Source organism: Nicotiana sylvestris, chromosome 7 (assembly GCF_000393655.2).
Source record: "Nicotiana sylvestris chromosome 7, ASM39365v2, whole genome shotgun sequence".
Taxonomy (NCBI): domain Eukaryota; kingdom Viridiplantae; phylum Streptophyta; class Magnoliopsida; order Solanales; family Solanaceae; genus Nicotiana; species Nicotiana sylvestris.
Genome location: NC_091063.1, coordinates 112,719,429 through 112,742,026, shown reverse-complemented (window position 1 = coordinate 112,742,026; position 22,598 = coordinate 112,719,429). Strand labels below are relative to the sequence as shown.

The 22,598-nt window shown below is 36.7% G+C and overlaps 1 long non-coding RNA gene across 2 annotated transcripts; it reads left to right on the top strand.

Moving 5' to 3' along the window:
* The first annotated feature begins 1,277 nt into the window (after positions 1-1,277).
* On the top strand, positions 1,278-21,234 carry LOC104230821 (uncharacterized). Of its 2 annotated transcripts, XR_711952.2 has the most exons (4): positions 1,278-1,586; positions 3,687-3,754; positions 19,583-19,698; positions 20,911-21,234. It is a non-coding gene; the product is annotated as an uncharacterized lncRNA (long non-coding RNA). The 2 variants fall into 2 exon arrangements; XR_711953.2 differs by lacking the exon at positions 19,583-19,698.
* Positions 21,235-22,598: the final 1,364 nt, after the last annotated feature.

Sequence of the window (22,598 nt, the reverse complement as noted above, 5' to 3'; positions counted from 1 at the left end):
ATAGCCCGAGGGGCTGAGGTTGTTCCATGTTATTGCCGGAGCGACTGATTTCTCTTGGTATTGTGCCCGAGGGGCTGATTTTATGTGTTTATCTTTTCTCACTGCTTTTAATTCACATATTTAACTATTAAAAGATGTTTTATAAAGGTATTTACTGAACTGAGGTGTTTTTACTATTTTGTTGCATTGTATTGATTTTATACTGTCTCTTTATAGCATGTTGTTGTGCTTTACGTGATTTCTTATCTCTCGGCTGCTTTTACTTTTATTACTCACTGAGTTGGAGTACTCACTTTACTCCCTGTACCCTGTGTACAGATTCAGGAGCTTCGAATCCCGCCAGTAAGGGTTGATTGCTCCCAGCAGGCTATTCGGAGTCCACTAGGTAGCTGCTCGGTGTTCGCAGCCCAGTATTTATCCCTCCTATTTTATTTTCCTTGTTCTAGTTCTGTAATAGACTGTATAAACTCTTTCATACTCTTAGACTTATGTTAGATGCTCATGACTGGTGACACCCCGATGTTGGGCTGTGTTGGTTCCCCAAATTGTACTAGTTCACTTTTATTATGAGATTATTAGTATGTTAAGGACTTAAATTGTGTTATTCTAATTATTTAAAAATGAATTGGGAGTTGTGTCGGCTGGCCTTGTTTCACGATAGGCGTCATCACAACCGGGTACGAATTTAGGGTTGTGACAATATTTATTCCTTATAGGAGGTTAGATCAATTGGTAGTAGTTGAACAATTTGTAAAATATGGACCCTATTTGGGATTAATTATATATATATAACTTAGCCACTAGGAAATAAGCCTAGTGGCATATTTGTTAAAAAAAAAATAACACATGTTTTTATGGCGACTTACTCGCCACGAAAGGTAATGCTTTTATGGTGACTTTTTAATCATCCCAACTATTAAAACAACTACAAGAAAAAAAAATACCACTAATTAATTTAAATTCACATTATAAATATTAAGTTGTCTAAATATACAATTACTCTCCTGAATATTTGATATTAAAAAAATAAATTTATTAGGATTTATATAATGTAAAAATAAACATAAAAAATTATAGATGAATGTAGGATATTATTATATTCTTCAATTTGTAGGAGGTGAAGCTACAGTACTCATCAATTAAACATATAAATGAAATCATACTCAACCCATATTTTTCTTATTTTTAATAATTAAAAGTGAAAAAAAGTAAAAGTAACCAAATAACAAAGAAACTCTAAGTGGTCAGACTCAAACCAAAATTTTCTATCCATAAGCCCATATCCCACCCCATGCCTGCCCCCAACATACCCTAGAATCTCATTTCCCCTAAACGTCCCCATAAACCCCTATCTGCCCTTTCCCAAATTCATCTAGCCTCTTCCGGAGAAATTTCGACCGGCAATTTCATATCTTCGACTTATAAATCACTTTTCCAAATTCCACAACTCCTTTTGATCTTTTCAATCTTCTCTACCCCTTTCGCAATGCTACTACCATCCCTTTACAATGACAAGGCTAGGATTTGGCTAGAAATTGGGTGGATAGTAGATAAGATTCGTTGGTTCAGCTGCTATGTAGTCAGTCGTAAGTATATTTTTGGGGTTGATTGCTTAAATTTATGCAATTAATTGGAGAAGTGTTATTTTCTTGTGGATGTGATTGTACTTTTTCGATATGTGTTGTTTATTTTCAATTTGACTTGCTTTCTGGCTTTTTTATGCCCTCTTTGCTTCAATGTTTGAGTGATCCTAATTTTTTATCTCCATAGATTTTCTTGAGCTCTTTCTACTGTAAATTAGGGCATTTCAAGTTTTAATTTCTGGGCATATGACAAAGTTCTCTAGTTAGAATTTGCAAGGGCTTGCTTTGATAGCTGAACTTGGCACCACTTTTATATTTGTTATCTATTCAAAAGATAAAAGTGGCTAATGCTAATGCAACTGGAATGAAAAGGAGACACACCCACCTATAGACTAACCTTCGACCATAATCTTCAACCTCCGGACTCTCCTATCAAAGGTCATGTCCTCAATAAGCCGGAGTCGCGCCATATCCCGCCTAATCACCTCTCCCCAAGACTTCTTATGTCTACCTCTACCTCTACCTCTTCTTAGCCCTATCATGGCCAACCTCTTGCACCTCCTCACTGGGGCATCTGTGCACCTCCTCTTCACGTGCTCATACCACCTCAGCCTAGCTTCCCACATCTTGTCCTTCACAGGGGCCACTCATACCTTGTAACGACCAGACCGATCGTTTTGATAATTTGCATTCAGTTTGGTAGTTTGAGGTCATAAATAGCTTCATATAGTGTATTATGACTTGTGTGTATCATCGGTGTTGGTTTTCGAATGATTCGGGGTTGATTTGGAAGAATGCTTATTATTATTGAAGCTTTAAGTTAGAAGAATTGACCTAGTTTGACTTTTATGAATTTGACCTCGGATAGGAGTTTTTATAGTTCCACTAGGTCTGGATGGTAATTCTGGACTTGGGACTATGCCCAGATTTGCATTTGGATATTTCTAGAGGGTTTTAACTCTAATTGGCGAAAATTGGTGATTTAAAGATTTGGAAAGTTCATAGGTTTTATCGGGAGTTGACTTCTATATTATCGGGTTTAGATTATTGTCCTAGGATTTAGAATAGGTTCTTATGTCATTTGAAACTTGTGTGCAAGATTTTGGTTCATTCCAGATTGGTTAGGCTTGAACCGGACGCTTGGTTGAAGTTTGAAGTTTATGAACTTAAGAGTTCGATCTTGATCGACGATTCGTAGTTTTGATGTTATTTTGCGTGATTTCAGAACTCGAGTAGGTCCTTATATTTTGGGACTCGTTGGTATGTTCGGATGGGGTCCTAAGAGGGTCGGGTGTTCTTCGAATTCATTTCGGACCATTCGGAGTTTGCATGAGTTGTTGGTTTTCTGGTGTTCCAGTTGAACTTCACGTTCGCGGGAGAACAAACTCGATTGCGATGAGTATTTTGTTAGCTGACTGGGTTGTTAATCGCGTTCTCGGTGAGGCTTCCGCGTTCGCATAGTAGGAATGTGGCAGGCATGAGTTGTTCTTCGTGTTCGTAGGTGAGGTGCCGCATTCGCGAAGGCTTGGCAAATTAGTGAATCGCGCTTGTTGTACTGGAGAGGCGAACGCTGAAGGTCTTTTTGGGCAGTGACTTTTGTGCTTCGAGATCGCGAAGATTTTCCCACGATCGCGATAGGTATCCCTGAAGCAATATTATAAAGTACTCTATTTCGAAAGTTTTAGTTATTTTATCACATTTTGAGTGATAGAGCTCGAATTTGGGCGATCTTGGAGGCGATTTTCACGATTTGAATTGGGACAAGTATTTTTGACTCAGTTTTGATTATATTACATGATTCCATCTTCGATTTTGGAAATTGATTGGTGAATTTAAAAGAGAAATTGGGGATTTTTGTCAAAGCTTTTCTAAAGTGAATATTTGAGATTTGAACATCGATTTGGAGTCAGATTTGAGTGAAATTAGTATGGTTGGACTCGTATTCGAATGGTTGTCAGAATTTGTAAATTTTGTCATATTTTGAGGTGCGGGCCCGAGTTGAATTTTTGGTTGACTTTGAGCATTTGATTAAAGATTTGACCTTTTTCGTTTGGATTCGATTCCTATGGCACTATTTGATAAATTTGAGTTATTTTTGGCTAGTTTCGAGCCGTTCGGAGGTCGATTCGTGCGGGGTGGTGCTTCTAGTGTTTCGATTTGTCTTGTTTGAGGTAAGTGTCTTGCCTAGATTTGTTGAGGGTATTTTTCCAAATAAAATGATATCATTTGCTGCATGCGGGGATGATGTATATGCGAAATGACGAGCGTATATGCATATGCTAGGGTTATCTATGCTCGGGGTTGATTATTTGGTTCGTTGTGCCTTGCTGGATTATGTGATTTTCTTGCCTCATATTTTACTTGACTTTTATAATAATATAAATATGAATTTCGATGTAAGAAATCTTGTTTCAGCTTGTCATAACTAGATTAAATTTGGCGGCCTCTTTATGAAACTTTTGATGTGCTAAATTTGGTCATCACTATACCTAATCACAAATACATGTCTATGACCGTAATTCTAAGGTACTTGGGTTCGATACTTTTGTTGAAAAGCATGTTCGAGCTTTGTTGAGATACTTGAACAATAAGGTTTTTGATGTTTATTGAATTATGTATTGGTTCAAGAGCCGTGATTGATGTTCACTTGGTGTATTTGCTTAAACACTCTTCTTGATGTTATTCATGCTTCCTACTTTACTTGTTATTGATATACATGTGCTTAGTGAGGAAGAGTGTAAAGAACGAAGGGTGATGCCATGCCACTGCATATATATTATCATGCGAGAAAGAGTGTAAAGCACGAAGAGTGATGTCGTTCCATTGCATATACATTATCATGTGAGGAAGAGTGTAAAGCACCAAGGGTGATGTCATGCCATTTCATATACATTATTACGCACGAAAGATACTGTCGTGCCATTATTTTACATTATCATGTGAGGAAGAGTGTAAACCATGAAGGGTGATGTCATGCCATTGCATATACATTTATGTCTTCATTCTGAATTTTCATTGTTGCACCTATGCTTTCTATGTGACTTCTTGTTGTTGTTGTCACGTCTTTGCCTCGTACCTTAATTATTAGTGTTCTATCCACGCTTTCTATATGTTATGTAGTCACAATCATGCTTTCCGTCTTGTTTGTTATATTTACATCTATGTCTTTTCTCGTTTGTTGTGCTCTCATCTAAACCTTCTACTTTTAGTGAAATTTATGTTCTCCTACCTTAATTTCTATCATTTGCCACCTTTTTGTTACTGTTGTCCGTATGCTCTGCCTTGTTTTATATTGCTATATGTGTATTTTCCACTTTGCTGTTATTATTATTGGCATTTCTTTTTGTCATATTAAAACCTCATCTTTAAAATCACAGAACCTATTTATTCTGACCCGAAGCATAATAGGTATGCTACAAAATAAATAAAACCAATCAAAACTTGTTCAAGTTTTGTTTCAGTCGTCTGCGCCTAGCTCCCCCTGCGTTCCTTCTTCACTAAGTAAAAATTATTTTTGTGTGGATTGTTGGTTTTGAATTTGAGTTATATTGGAAAATTTGATTGATAATTCTCCTTGGTAAAGACATTGATTAATCGACCTACTTATTTGATATTGCTCTATATATTATTTCTTGTAAAGGTAGATAGTGAATTAGCTTTTTGTTTGTCAAGTAGTGATGTTGTTATAATCGCCATTCGCGAGTTGAGTCACCCAATTAATTTGATAATTTAATTGGATGACTCAACTTACGACCCATATTCGGTTTCAACAATTTTTAATGGACAAATACCTTCGCCATTTGTTTTTTTTTTTTCTTTTTGGTGGGGGGGCGGGGTGGTTCTAAACCAAAGTAGGAAGCTAAAATTATACTGTTTAGCTTTACGTAGGGGATTCATGCATGTAAGCTAAAATTATACTGCAGGGAAATATCGATGAACTTGAGGATGTCCATGAAAAACAAAGATTATGTCAAAATATAATGATTAAAATACAAGAATGCCCTGTGGTTTTCGTCCCTAATATTGGAGTATTTGCCAGACTAATTTAGTAAAATTAGTATATTACACATAATTAACTAGTTAAGTAGCCCTTAATTAATATTGGAGACCAAATCGTATATCTCAAAATTGGTAACCAATGTCATTTTTTAGTATCCTTTCTTTCCTGTTTCTTCTTCGTGTATATATATGTATGTAAAAAATAGGCCAAAATACATAGATAACTGTTGCTCCTAAATGCACACGCAAGTATACGTGGTCGTACAAGTAATATAGAAATTTAAGTCCAGATATCGTACCCACAAAGACTTGTAATTAACTATTTATTAAATTAAACTAAAATAATTAATCTATTCAAGCACTTTTCTAAAGATTATTAACTACAAGTAACCTAGAGTTGAAAACTAAGAAATTAAAGAAAGCACGTCGCAAGATTAGATATGAATTCATTGGTAGAAAATATTCCAGAGTTATGGGTTAGTTAACAATCCCGTTGAGTCTTCCACTTAAATTGTCCAATTAATTTATCTGGTTTATTGATTTTACAGGGTTAATATTACTCCTAGTATTCTCCCGAAGTACTACTCGCCTATTCAAGCTAACCTAACGCATATATTCCTATGGAATTAGGTTTAACAAGAACGCACTAATAATTCCTGTATAATAACCAAGCAAGGCGATTAGATATATCCCTATCCTAACCGAAAATTCATTCCCGATACTAAGTTCAAGATCTCGCTCTACTTAATCTTATATGCAATCTAGAATTCTCTTTCTCGAGTTCAATCCTAGATTCCTAGATAGTATTTAATTGGTGATCAAACAATCAAATAAGCACAAATCTCTTAATTTTCTTTTGGGGGGACAAAACCCAAAGGATGTCCTCACCCCCCACCCCCCCTTTTTATTCTTTTAATTTTCTTTTTTTTTTCTTCCGCGTTTTATTCAATTTTGCTCCAAATCTCTTTATCTTCATACCGTTTTATTCCTACACAGTTAAATTATAATATTAAGTATAAAGTAATATAATTAACACTCAAAAGATGATTAAAAGTATTAGAATGTGAGGTAACAATGGGTAAATATATGTATTTTTGGCTAAATATCACAACCCCACACTTAAACTCGTGCTCGTCCTCGAGTAAGCATTAAAATCACTCTCAATAAATCAAGCCTAGAAACACTACTATTTCGGTTGATACTAACAATTAGGCCCTAGAGCTACTCAACTCAATCCACCAGATATACACTTCCTAATCATCGTGCAAGATATACAAGTCACAAACAAACAATAAACTTCTAACCTCCTAACCTCAGAGACGAATTCTAACTTATCAATTTAAGCTTGTTCACCTACTCTGTCAAAGAAATCTAATAACATCACATATCTATCATGAAACAAGTGCTCTCACAAGAAGAAATAGTCAACACACTCAAATCAAAGAACGAATATAATTTAAGGACTTAGCATCAAAGAACACTCTAGCACACACAAACGAATTCACATGTATGCACAAAGAACCATAGGCTTGCCCATTATGTATATCTCTACTAATTAAGTATGCTCGACTAGAATCAAATAAGATTTTAATGGGTTGTAATGTTAGTTAGGGGGGTGTCACGACCCAAACCGATGGGCCGCAACGGGCACCCGGTACCTTACTCAACCGAGTACCAATGTAACGTATCTTTCTTATTACATCATTATATACACATGTCATACGGGCTTAATAGGCCAACATGATCCTTTATAAACTTATAGTCCGGTCAGGCCATACAATTTTTCACGTACACGACATATGTCTACAAGCCTCTAAGAGTACATAAATGTCATAAAGGTAGGGATATAGTCCCGCCATACCAAACAATACACGTCTAAATTATACCAGCCAAACAAGCAACTCCGAAGCAATTGGAGCGCACCAACATCTTTCGTTGAACTGATAGCCTACTTGGAGGGCTCTCGACCTGTCTATCGGGACCTGCGGGCATGAAACACACCGTCCCCAGGCAAAAGGGACGTCAGTACGAGTAATGTACCGAGTATGTAAGGTACATAAATAAATACATAAGAGACATGGAAGAAATATAGAGTACATGACTCAACCTATAAGTCTGAATAACTTTGTAAATTATAAATTACTTTTAGCGTCATGCATATGCATATGTATGTCATGTCATGCATAGGTACATGTTTTATAGCATCATCAGCCTCTGAGGGCATCCCATCATATCATATCGGCCACTGTGGGCAAAATCATCATCGTATACAAGCTGATCAGGTGGTGGTGTGTATATAACGCCATAACCTTTCCCATATCCCATATACATATATATACATACATACATACATACATATATACGCGTATATAACGCCGTTTGAATCATATTTCAGCCACTGTGGGCAACATCATCATCATATACCAGCTGATCAGGTGGTAGTGCGTATATAACGTTGTAACCTTTTCCATATCCCATATACATATATTTACATATATACGCGTATATAACACCATCTGGTCATGGGTCAATGCACATGAATGCAATGATGAAAAGTACGTTAATAAAATCTTTCGGAATTTCGTAAGACCATTTTGTCTTGAGCAATATCATAAAGTAAACTTTCTTTTTCTTAACTTTCATATTTTTCTGAGACCCATGAACAGATGATAAAATAGTATGACACATAAAAATTCAGGAACATAGATATCTCTAATACTTCTATGAATAGAGTCATTTATGGAATTTGTTCCTTTGCACATTTCGTCGTATCGTATGGATCATGCCAAAAGAAAGAATGGATAGTATTAACATATCTGGGGTAGAGAAAACTCCGTATAATATTCTTGACGAAGATTACATCGTACTCTTTTAGAATCGCAAAATTTAGATAGAATTAAGCTTCTGCTGGTTGAAATGTTTGAACGATTGAGCTTCTGTTCTTGGTGTTACCGTATTTGAACCAAGAAAGAAAATTTTTCTTGCTTTTTGAGGAATGGATATGTTACTCCTTTCTAATTAGAAGCAGTGTGGTTGATCCTAGTGTGGTTGATCAGCTTATTGCACTTGTTGATTGCTGAATGTTAGAAACTGCCTAATTAATTCTTTTTACTAAAAGCAACGGATGGTTGTTTTTTTCGTCCCTATGGGACATCAACATCTATGTATTTTAACTGGAGTATTTTTCTAAATCAAAGTCATCCTTGCAACATCAATGTTGCTATACAATTGTGATAACTCACGTAGTCTTCTTCTGTTGGCATAAGAGAATCAAGAAAGAGAATTAATATATAAATTGACACTCATAGATCCTTGGCAGCCACCTACCCAAAGATCAATATGAGTCACTTTCTCAAATGTGGCCTTCTGCCACGTTTTCTTGGGGGGGAGGGATTTAATCTTATCCACTTATTAGTTAACTGGGTAATGTTTCGTTACCCGATAATTAATCCATTACCCGCATAATTTAAAAATTATCACAAATTACTTAAAATTCTATTATTTTTACAATACTTCATATATACTTTATATATTATACTACCGTGGTGATATGGTACCTTACATGATACTAGTTTATAATTGTCGGGTATTATCACTCGACCCTTATTTTATTCCAAATTGACCACTTTCAACGAAACTCGTTTTCTTTAATCTATGTACCATCTTATTCTTCATAACACTTATTTATTTCTTACTATAAATAGCGTAAGTATGTTAACGTCAAGATGATCTCATCCCTAAGTCTTACATCGGTTAACTGAAAACGAAATTTTAACGTACAATACTTTAGGGTACAACATGGTCGTAACTTAATACTGCGAAACGCGACATCACCGTAATGTAATACTGCGGGACGTGACATCTCACTTTCGGGCTCTCATTAATTTATTTATGGCGTATTTTCATGTACGAAATTATGGGGTGTAACATCATTCCCCCCTTTGGAACATTCGTCCTCGAATGTTGACTGATGCGCTTATCGTTCTCATATCCTATAGCTCTTGCGAATACTTTAGTAGTCATCTTGCCATCTAGGCAACTGTTCTGTGAATAAGTCCAAAGGCCAGGGTATTCCCCCCCTTTAGGCCTCTTTCCCACGCTATGACTTGTGATCAAATTCCTTCCAATCTCATAATTGTTGCTACCTCCCATCATGCAGCTTCTACGATACTGACCTTGTAAGTGTGCCCAATCTCTAGAATTCATATGTAGAGCTTGATAAGATGTCCCTTTCGGCATATATGAGTATATTGAAGTTCTTCGCTCGGTACTTTGTTGAATTCACAAATATTGCTATATCTCATCGCCTTGGTCCGTTTAGCCATTCAAGTGAATTTACTGCCATAACTCTTACTTTAAAATATCATTGCTAAGGTCTGCTACCAAATCCCAGCTTACTGTCGTTGCTTATTCCATATGTATAAATTTAAGTCCTTTAATGCTTCCTCATTACTGCTCATCTTTAGAATGACGGCCCAATCTCATCTCATACTTTGTGACTTTTGTCCATCTATTGTTGATTCACCTCAATATTGATATACAATATACCACTAATAACTTGAAACTTCTCACGTAATACTTTGCCCCTAGGGCTTACGTTACCTCAAGGAATATTCGAAGTGATTCCCATAATCATATTTCATAGTGTCTCAATGTGATTCACCTTATGGGGGTATTCTAATTTCATGCTGCCAGCGAAATCTTTTCTCCTTATCATCTCTCTTTTTTTTAAATTATTATTCAAACAAAGGCCCAAACGTCATCTTGTATATGTTACAATTATACCCTCATTTTATTACCAGGTCAGCATTTCATTCCTTCTAAATGCTATTAATCTTAGACTCCTTTGAGTTCATTAAAGCTATAGCGAGATTTGTATAACATAGAGAAACTATCTGCTCTTCTTGTTTTCATGGGCTTAAACCTAAAGATTGATCCATTCTCGTCACCTTTTCACTTGTCTTTCCTCATCCTTACTCATGCTTCCTTAAAACTTTATTGCTCTACCATACTTTAGCTTGCGACCTATATATATCCATTTATAAACTTTCCTTCAACTTGCTTGCACCATAGATTTTCTTATGTTATTCTGGAACATCAAGCGAGACATCACATCGTCTTTAACTATCATTTACTCTCATAATCAGGCTTTTCGATACCTAGACCATAGGCTGGAAGATATGCTACTGACGTCGCTGCTATCATTCCTGGATATTGAATCCCCGCACTTATAGACTTCTATCCGAAGTATGGATTATTCACGATCTTCTGCCTTTGAGTATCTCGTACGTTGTTCACCTTTACCTTACTTACCTTAAAATTTCGTATCGCATCTTCTATATCTTTCATGACCTTCCCTCCACATAGGTATAATTCACGTCCATAACTTGAAGCTCTATTATAATACTCGCACCTCTGTTACATACACTATCCGATGGGAGCTTTGACTTCTTATGAGGCTGTTACTTCTTCTAACTGGCTTTCTTATAGAGCCATTATAGATTATGGTTGTTGTGCTATCTCTTTTGCGCCTCAATATTAAGAGTGATTCTGCTATGCTCTCAATCACTATGTCCATAATTTTTTGGGTTCAATAATCAAACTCTTGATTTACTTAGTTGATGTAACTTTTTAGTTTCCTCTTCCTTCTGATCAGCCTTTACATAGGCTTAAGCTATTACCTACGTAATTACCTTAGCCTTTCATGGGCGTTATGGAATATCCATGATACAATCTTCTAACAATTCAATCCTTTGTCTATGCTCTGGGCTCAATTCTTTCTTTAAACTTATATTAGAGTCTTCTATGGTTGTATGATTGTTAACAAATATGCTGCCTAGATAATGCTCTACAATCTTGAATGTATCCATAACGTACTAACTCTGGATCATTGATCGAATAATTATTTCGTTCCATCTTATCTTTCTTTCAACGTAAGCTATTACTTTTCCTGGTCTTTCTGCCCCCTTGTTGCATCCATACTTAGCTTATCTTAGTGCCCACACTTGCCAGATTTTTCATACAACTCATATGATCTCGAATATTACTTTTAATTCTTACTTCCTGTTCATTAGACACGGTAGGTGCCACTTTCCTTTGGAATGCTTACAATGTTGTTGCGAGATTGTTGTTACACGACCATTTCCTCTTTAGGTCATTATGCTTAGGTTGAAGCCTTCTTTCTTATCTCCTCAGCTAGTCTTTCGTTGTAGTACTTAGGGAGAACCCTTGATTCTCGTAAAGTTGTGAGCTTATTACGGGTCTTTTTTTTATGTCCTTATTTGCCTATAATCTTCCGTAGTTGCTTATTTCCATGCCCTTGTGCTTGTATGGATGCTTCTGAACTGATATCTTGACTGCCTTCCCAGTGGCACATTATTTTATCCCCGTAGCACTCATACGGTACCTTTAACTATCCTGACTCTTGTTTGAAGATATCTCAAGTATTATAATGATATTCTTTGAGGCTGAATTCTCCATGTTGGGTTCTACTATGTTTATCTTACACGATCTGATGACTCGTCTGGAACTTCCTATTTAGCCATAACTGGGATCTTCCTGACCAATTACTAACTACTCGTTGACCCATTTTCATATCAATATTCCTCGTAATCTTTCTTGGGTTATTTCTTTTGTCTTGACTTACGTCTCGCACTGGCTCCTTATTTATCAAAAACATTCCAGGCAGGAACCCTTACTTTCTTTTCTTGGTGTCGTGCTTACATAATGTTCTAGAATCATAGCATATTTGTAACATTTTGATAAGTACAATCTCATCCCTTTCTCATTCTTATCGCGTTCTTCCTTTATCATTCCATAGTCACTTAAACCACTTAATTCTGACTTAATGTCACATCACTCCATATCCCCTCCCCCCCTTCAGTGGTGTACAAAAAGCTGAAGCCACGAGGATCTACCTATAGATGTTTTAACTCTTCATTTTTGGCGTCGTTTCTCAACATCAATGATCCTTACTCGCCTTGTGGCAATCCTTCTGTACCAAGGATGACAAATTCCCTTACTTGTGAGGGTGACACTTAGCGTAACTGGCAAATACAGTCTCTTAAGCTTAACTCTGCTTACATTGCTTGCTCTAGGGAAGCATCTCCCTGAATGACCATTCTCTGAATTCATCATGAATCTTCTTCTGTGGTCCATTCTATTACCGCCGGAACAGAATCTGAAAATACCATGATGCCGAGTACTTTCCAATCATTTAGTCCCTAATTCATATTTAGTTTATCTTGTTTACCAGTCCATATCTCTGTTACTCTGGGGATTAACTCTCCCCTCTAGTAGTCGTGTTGGAGTTGTGAACTTATTTCTCGAAATAAGGATATAACCTTATGGCCTGTACTCTTTTGTTGTCTTAAGGCCCATCACCTTTCGTCTCTTCTTTCATTTGACTATAGGTTCTGTAACACTCTACAGTTTTCATCTATGTATTACACCTTATTCATAATGCTTCCTTAACTCTCTTCTTATCTCCCGCTAATTATCTATGTCTACTACTTTATTCTAAAAACTCGAACAAAAAATTCTTTTGCCTTTGGCTCCCCTTGCTTCATCCCTTGGCTCTTTCAATTGCCTAACATTCTTTCTTTACTGGGGGCAGGAGCCATACTAAGATAATATTTATTCCTTCAAGGCTTCCAGTGCTCATATCTAGCTTTAATATTTTAGGGTGTACCATCTAGGTGTCTCACGAGGAGATCTACTAGCACACTTGCAATATCCTTTGGAAATGTCAACTAACACAAACAATCCATTCACCATTTTGGTTTACTCTAACCCCAGCCAGGTCCTGATGTTCTGTCATTTTCTTAAAATACACCTGTTAGCCCCCATAGGGCATAACTGAGATGGGTACGGCCAATTGTACATATCTCTGTTACTGTTGAGGGTAACTCTTAATGCTCATATTTTTCTACCAGAACTGTAATATCGATAATCTTCATTAACTAGGCGCCCCGTACCCTTCTTCACCTTGCTTCTTTTACTTCTTTAAAGCATTGTCTTTTACCATAAAAGTGGATAAATATTCTTGCCTTAAGGTCCCTTATTAAGAGGCTTACACCTTTCAGTAAACCCATGATTTGCTAAAGACCTCATATTTACTTATCATAAGCAGGATGAAACTAAATCAATAATTCCACAGATGTATCTCTTATCGATCGTCTTGCTGAATGTAGGCATCGTCTTATTACGAATAGAAGTTCGGGACTTGAATTCTTATAAGTGAGTTCTACCACACGATCTAGAGTAAGAAGAAAGAGTGACAATCCTAAATGCCCTGTAGCCTCCTGCTTATAAGTGTGGTGCACGACACACCCATAAATAAGACTCTACTAGACACGGCTTGTAGACTCCCTAGGACAGAACTGCTCTGATACCACTTTTGTCACAACTCAAACCGATGGGTCACGACGGGCAACCGGTACCTTACACAACTCAGTACCAATGTAACGTATCTTTCTTATTACATCATTATATACACATGACATACGGGCCTAATAGGCCAACATGATCCTTTATAAACTCAAAATATAGTCCGGCCAGGCCGTACAATCTTTCACGTACGCGACATATGTCTACAAGCCTCTAAGAGTACATACATACAGCCAAACAAGCAACTCCGAATCAATTGGAGCGCAACATCTTCCGCTGAGCTAATAGCCTACTTGGAGGGCTCTCGACCTGTCTATCGGGACCTGCGGGCATGAAACGCAGCATCCCCAGGCAAAAGGGACGTTAGTACGAGTAATGTACCAAGTATGTAAGGCACATAAATAAATACATAAGAGACATGGAAGAAATATAGAGTACATGACTCAACCTATAAGTCTGAATAACTTGTAAATTATAAATTACTTTTAGCGTCATGCATATGCATATGTATGTCATGTCATGCATAGGTACATGTTTTATAGCATCATCAGCCTCTGAGGGCATCCCATCATATCATATCGGCCACTGTGGGCAAAATCATCATCGTATACCAGCTGATCAGGTGGTGGTGTGTATATAACGCCATAACCTTTCCCATATCCCATATACATATATATGCATACAAAAACATACGTGTATATAACGCCATTTGAATCATATTACAGCCACTTTAGGCAACATCATCATCATATACCAGCTGGTCAGGTAGTAGTGCGTATATAACGTCGTAACCTTTTCCCATATCCCATATACATATATTTACATATATACACGTATATAACGCCATCTGGTCATGGGTCAATGCACATGAATGCAATGCATGAAAGGTACGTTAATAAAATCTTTCGGAATTTCATAAGACTATTTTGTCTTGAGTAATATCATAAAGTAAACTTTTTTTTCTCAACTTTCATATTTTTTTAGTCCCATGAACAAATGATAAAATAGTATGACACATGGAAATTCAGGAACATAGATATCTCTAATACTTCTATGAATAGAGTCATTTATGGAATTTGTGCATTTGCACGTTTCGTTCGTATCGTATGGATCATGCCAAAAGAAAGAAGGAATAGCCTTAACATACCTGGGATAGAGAAAACTCTGTATAATATTCTTGGCGAAGATTGTCTGTACTCTTTTAGAACCGCAAAATTTGGACGGAATTAAGCTTCTGCTCGTTGAAATGTTTGAACGATTGAGCTTTTGTTCTTGGTGTTACCGTATTTGAACCAAGAAAGAAAATTTTTCTTGCTTTTTGAGGAATGGATACGTTACTCCTTTCTAATTAAAAGCAGTGTGGTTGATCCTAGTGTGGTTGATCAGCTTATTGCACTTATTGATTGCTGAATGTTAGAAACTGCCTAATTAATTCTTTCTACTAAAAGCAACGGATGGTTGTTTTTTTCGTCCCTATGGGACATCAACATCTATGTATTTTAACTTGAGGATTTTTATAAATCAAAGTCATCCTTGCAATATCAATGTTGCTATACAATTGTGATAACTCACGTAGTCTTCTTCTGTTGGCATAAGAGAATCAAGAAAGAGAATTAATATACAAATTGACACTTATAGATCCTTGGCAGCCACCTACCCAAAGATCAATATGAGTCACTTTCTCAAATGTGGCCTTCTGCCACGTTTTCTTGGGGGAGGGATTTAATCTTATCCACTTATTAGTTAACCGGGTAATGTTTCGTTACCCGGTAATTAATCCATTACCCGCATATTTTAAAAATTACCATAAATTACTTAAAATTCTATTTATTTTTGAAATACTTCATATATACTTTATATATTATACTACTGTGGTCATATGGTACCTTACATGGTACTAGTTTATAATTATCGGGTATTTTCGTTCGACCCGTAGTTTATTCCAAATTGACCACTTTCGATGGTACTAGTTTATAATTATCGGGTATTATCGTTCGACCCATATTTTATTCTAAATTGACCACTTTCAACGAAGCTCGTTTTCTTTAATCTGTGTACCCTCTTATTCTTCAAAACACTTATTACTTGCTTACTATAAATAGCGTAAGTACGTTAACGTCAAGATGATCTCATCCCCGAGTCTTACATCGGTTAACTGAAAACGAAATTTTTGACGTACAATACTTTAGGGTGCATCATCGTCGTAACTTAATACTGCGAAACGCGACATCACCGTAATGTAATACTGCGGGGCGTGACATCTTACTTACGGGCTCTCATTAATTTATCTATGGCGTATTTTCATGTACGAAAATATGTAGTGTAATAGGGGGCGGATAGAAGAACTATATAATAGTGGCTTACACTTCCATAAGCACTTTGCACTTTTAAACTTCATCACCTGTTATTTTCATCTCTTAATTTTATTTTTCAACCCTCTCTTCATCAATTGTTTCACAAGTACTTCCCTCATATCAAGAACATTCTTTTTAAAGCAAATTTTTTTTCTCTTTTTTTTCATGTCACATTCTTTTCAAGAGGGTCTTTCCATCACTTTGCAGCTATCATTGGTCACCATTTTTTACTTAATCATCCCTTTCTTCAAATTTATCATTTAATATCACAGTCTAAGCAATAGTGCTGAAGGAAGCAAGCACAAAAAGTGTAGAAGTATAGTATAAGTACACCCGATCCCATGTACTTAGTAAGTATCGAGTCTGTCACGCCCCAAACATGAAGAGGCGTGGCCAGCACCTAGTGCCATACTCGGGTCGAGCGTACCACTCTATAATTGTGAACTCTTGAGGGGTAACCCTCAACTTTGGCCGATAAGGCCATATTCTGAATCATCTGAAAATAATGTCTCTCATATGAGGGGTAAACACGCCCAAAAGTTGATATATATAATTGTGCAGACCGACGAAGCCGCCATGAATATCTATTGCTATAAAAAATATACAGGACTCGTCTACAAGCCTCTAGAGATAACTGAATTGTACCATGGTCGGGACAGGGTCTCGACCTACCCATCAAACTTGTATATATAAAATAGACTCCAAGGTCTAAACGTGGTAACACCGAGGAAGTGAAGCTTACCAACCAAGCTGATATTTGACTTTATTTGCTGGAAGGGTCTATCCAACTGTCAATCAGGACCTGTAGGCATGAAATGCAGCGTCCCCAAAAAAAGGGACGTCAGTACGAAATAATGTACCGAGTATGTAAGGCAACAGAACTGAAAGCTGAAACTGAAATGATAATATAATAACTGAAAGTAACTGGGAGTCAAAGATAATCTGAAGATATGCTTACCTGGTGATACTGACTCAACTCTCTCAATATAGTAAGTAAAATAGATGTCCGGCCTTATAAGGCTCGGTATGTGTAACTGCTTTGTAGTAGTAGGCTCGCTCATAGGCGCTCGTCCATACTAGGTTTTGTATCTCGGCTATTCTGGTCTCGCTCATAGGCGCTTGGCCACAGTAGGCTTGGTATATAATTCACCATCTGATCAGAGGTTGCCCAATAGGGGCCTGCCCATCGATTATAGCTCGATGATGGTGAAAATACTGTAATATTGTGTGTGTGTATATATATATATAGACTCTTTTCTCTCTTGGCTGACAAAAAACAAAACTAAACTGAACATAAAGTCCCGATAAGGGAGAATGTTGTAACTTATGAACTAGGAAAATGCACATAAATTCAGGAATATGATCTTCTCATTATGTCTCGTTATCAAACACATGTAGTTACTGGATCATGCCAAAATGAAAGAAAGGTTTAGCCTTAACATACCTTGATTCTGTTGAGTCTTTAATACCTTCCAAGGAATTCTTCAAATAACTCAACTCAATCTACTACAACATAAGAAGATTCAAAATCAGTGCTGAGTAAAGGCTAAGTTCGCAACTTAAACTAGTAGCTCGTTTACATAAATTTGGGCAGCATCTCCCCTATAACAAGCCCTACTCCAATACCATATACCAGCAACACCAAGAACAAAATAATAACAACATGTATGCATCATTTTCTAACCTTATCTCCATCACGATATATCACAAAATAGCCCCCACCCCCAAATCACTTTATACATAAAACGACAACAAAAGTAGTGTCAAACAGCCTAAAAATGTAACGATGAATGACCAGCCCACCATTCCATCATTATGTGTGTTTCTCCACACCTTTTATCCTCCAAAACTCCATAAAACATCAGCAAAATATACAGCCCAAAAGTAACACGAAACAGCCCACAAAACAGTCCACTACAAGTCGAATAACTCGAACTCACGGCTTCCAATCACCGTCCTGTGAGTTCTAACTATTAGGAAATAAATTTATCAACCTTCCTTGATATTTAAAGCTTAATTATAGAAATTATATGTTTTATTAACTATGAAGTACCTTCCAAAACTCAAACTACAAAGAAAAAGAGAGGTGATATAGCGATACTTACATCGTATGTGGAAAAGTGAAGAAAGAGACGACATAAGGCCTATATACCCATTTTTAAAAAGTCAAAAAGGTGCTAGCTTTGTACCCTATTATTGGCACTTATACAGACGCTTATGTCATTTTATCTGGATGTCATATGAAAGAACAGTTAAGCGAATTAGAAACTACATTCCAAAACCTTCAATTTGGTATATAAAATGTCCCAAAAATACCTCATATAACACACGAAATGTATTGATCAAAAAACTTTAGTGACACACCTACTTGTCACCTATGCAGTCTGCAAAGTCTCGTAAAATTGCAAATATCTCTCTACTCCTATGTAGTATCGACAAACGGTTTAATGCATCGAAAACTAGACTCGTAGATCTTCTATTTGGTAGGTATATCATTCCCTAATTCCAAGCATATTGGGAGAAAAGCTCTGGTGTATTTGACCTAAGTTTCAACACATTTATGAATGTAACTTGAGATGACCTTTTCCAACTTTTATTCTGCAACTCACTCTGCTTCAAAACATAACACACGTCTATCATATGGCTAAAATTACTCATAGCATAACATCCTTATCATTTTAAGCACCCTATTCTCACCCCAAACGTACATGTTATAACATTCCCAACTTGTCGACTTTCATTGAAACTTTCAATTGGTTTAGCTTCTATGCGTCCCAACCCTCTTGGTACTTGGTATTCATGATCTTAAATATTTATAACCTCCATGGTATCATGATAACTTACTTTATTTACTTTCAAAGATGATCTCATTTCTGATCCTACATCAATTGTCTTAAGATGTACTCTTACGTACGAAAACATGGGGTGTAACATCATCCCCCCCCCTTGGAACATTCGTCCTCGAATGTTGGCTGATGCACTTATCAGTCTCATAACCCATAGCTGTTATGAATATTTTAATACTATCCTTTCCATCTAGGCAACTGTTCTGTTAATAAATCCGAAGTCTAGGGCATTTCCCTCTTTAGGCCTCTTTCTAACACCACAACTTGTGGTCGGAATGCTTCCAATCTCATAACTGTTGCTACCTTATGTCATGCAGCCTGTACAACTCTGTCCTGCATATATGTGATTTTTCTCCCCATTGTCCTGCAGCTTTTAGCCAATCTATAGGCCTCACTTTATGAACATATACAGATCTATGACAAGCTGTCAAAAAGAAGCAATTTTGGGTCGGCCAAAGAGCGCATTTAAGGGGGTAAAACCTAGAGTTTGAAGAACCAAGATAGGGGCTGAGTTATCCAATAAGTAAGGTAAGTCTAGTTCTCTCTTTCATCTATTTTTTCTGCTGTAATTTCATGGTAGGTCGTTCTATACTTGTAAGAACTCACGGGACGGTGATTGGAAGCCCTGAGTTCGAGTTATTCACTTGTAGCGGATTGTTTTGTATTGTTGTTGGGCTGCGTGTTTTACTACTATTTTATGGAGATTTGGAGAAGGAAGGGTGTGGAGAAACACCATATAAATGTAGGGTGGTGGTCTGACCATTCGTCATAACATTTCTGGGTCGTTTGACGCTGCTACGGTGGTTGTTTTGTATATGAAAAGATTGGGGTGTGTTGGGCTGTTTTGTAGTATTTGATGGTGAAATATATGGCTGAAAAATAATGTATATATGTTGTTATTATTTTGTTCTTGTGTTGTTGGAGTTATCTTGAATTTGGAGGAAGTAAGGATTATAGGGGAGATGTTGCCCATTTTTATACAAAATAAGCTTGTCATTCGTTGTGCGATAGTTGTATCTTCCATAACTTAATAATAGTATCATTATCGGTGTTGTAGATTAAGGTGCAAAGAGGTGAGTTAAACTTGGTGATTGGAAAGATTGTAAAAAGGTATATTAAGGCTAAGCCCTTCCTTTATTTTGGCATGATCTCATAACTACGTGTGTCGGATAATGAGGCATAAAGAGAAGTTCATACTCCCGAATTTATATACATTATCTTAGTCTCATAAGTTACAATATTCTCCCTTATCGGGATTTTATATTCAATTGAGTATTATCTTCTTCCAGTCAAGAGAGCAGAGGGTCTATATATAAATATATACACAGTATTACAGTATTCTCACCACCATCGAGTTATAATCGATGGGTAGGCCCCTATTGGGCAACCTCAGATCAGATGGTAAATTATATACCAAGCCTACTGTGGCTGAGCGCATATGAACGAGCCCAGAATAGCCGAGATACAGAGCCTAGTATGGCCGAGCACTTATGAGCGAGCCTACTATGGCGGAGCAGTTACACGTTCCGAGCCTTATAGGGCCGGACATTTATTTACTTACTATATTGAGAGAGTTGAATCAGTATCAGTAGGTAAGTATATCTCCAGATCATCTTTGACTCCAAGTTATCATATTATCAGTTCAGTTTCAGCTTTCAGTTATTTTATTGCCTTACATACTTGGTACATTATTTCGTACTGACATCTCTTTTATGGGGGCGATGCATTTCATGCATGCAGGTGCAGACAGACAGACGGGTAGACCTCCTCAGTAGGTGTTTCCCGAGTTTAGCCTGATCGGTAAGCTTCACGTCCTTCGGAGTTGCCGGGTCTAGAGTTTTGTGTACATCTTACGTATATATGTATATATGTTATGGGTAGGTCGAGGCCCTATTCCGATCATAATATATCCATCAGTAAAGGTTTGTAGACATATCATGTCAGTTAGTGGAGTATGTTGGGCTTGTAGACCTTATATGCATATTTTGTTGGTTTGCCAGCTGTAGTAGTTATGACGGCCTTGTCGGTCCATTATTATATTGATGTTTAGTCAGCGTTAATTTCCGTTCAGTTTTATGTTTTGCTTCGCAAATTGTATTGCAATATAGTCTCATGGCCAAAGTATGACATTATATGCTCAGAGTCCCTTAGTCGCAAGTTGGTACGCAAGGTTAGGTGAGGAACCGGGTGCCGGTCTCGCCCTCCAGGTTCGGGGCGTGACAGAGTCTAACCTCGAAGAAGTAGTGACGAGGCTATGACAAGCGCGCACTGTAAAATTGTATGAGTATTAAGCAGAGAAACAATAATAGTGTAGAGAAACGATTAATTTCATAACGAAAGAAATAAAAAGAAGTAGATAACAAAGGACCCCAGATAAAACATCACTTCGCAACCTTACAACACAATACAATAATGGAGCATACAACCTAGAATAACGACATAATATCCTTCCCGTTGCGGCACAACCCGATCCCAACTATCACTAACAATATCATTGCGGTGCGCAACCCGATCTTTTATATATATATTATTTTTTTTACATATATTATATATATTATATATATATATATATTATTATTTTTACAGCGCACAATCCGATATAATATATATAATAATACTGTTGTGGCATACAACACGATCCAATATATATTAATAATTTTGCGGTGTGCAACCGATCCAATATGTATAATAATATTATTGCGGTGTGCAAATTGATCTAATATATAATAATATTGTTGCAGCGTGTAACCCGATCCAATATATCAGAAACAACCAAATACGTCGAATACCACAATTTAACATATAAGGGAACTAAAATGCATAATTCTCTAAGGCAATCCAACATAACTTAGTACAGTGAAACAGGAAAAAGTAACGGCAAGGCAAGTAAAGACATGAGACAGATAAAATCATCTATCTAATAACATGTAAGAGCACGTAACAAATAAAGGCGTACAATAATTAAAAGTATGAAATAAGCTAGAACATGTAATAATTAAGGACATATAACAAGTAAGGACACATATATCAAGTAAGATATCAAGAGTGAGCACCTAACAAGTAATAACAAGAAATAAGTAAAGAAATGGCATAATTAAAGACGCAAAATAAAGTAATACACCCTACATGCTTAAACACATGACAACACATATACACTCATCACCTTATATATACGCCGTCCCCAACCATAGATCACGTAGCAAATAGACCAATCATATTTTAATTCACTCAAATCATGGTTAACCATGATGCTTACCTCTTTCCGGAACAAGATTAACAACTCAACACGGCTTTTCCTTTAGAACAAGCCTCTAAACCACTTGAATCTAGTCAATTATTATTGAAACAAGTCAAAACAAGCTTTAGAAACTACCCTCGTACGAAAAAGGTATGCTCTTTAACATAATTGGAAAAAAATAACAAAAAAT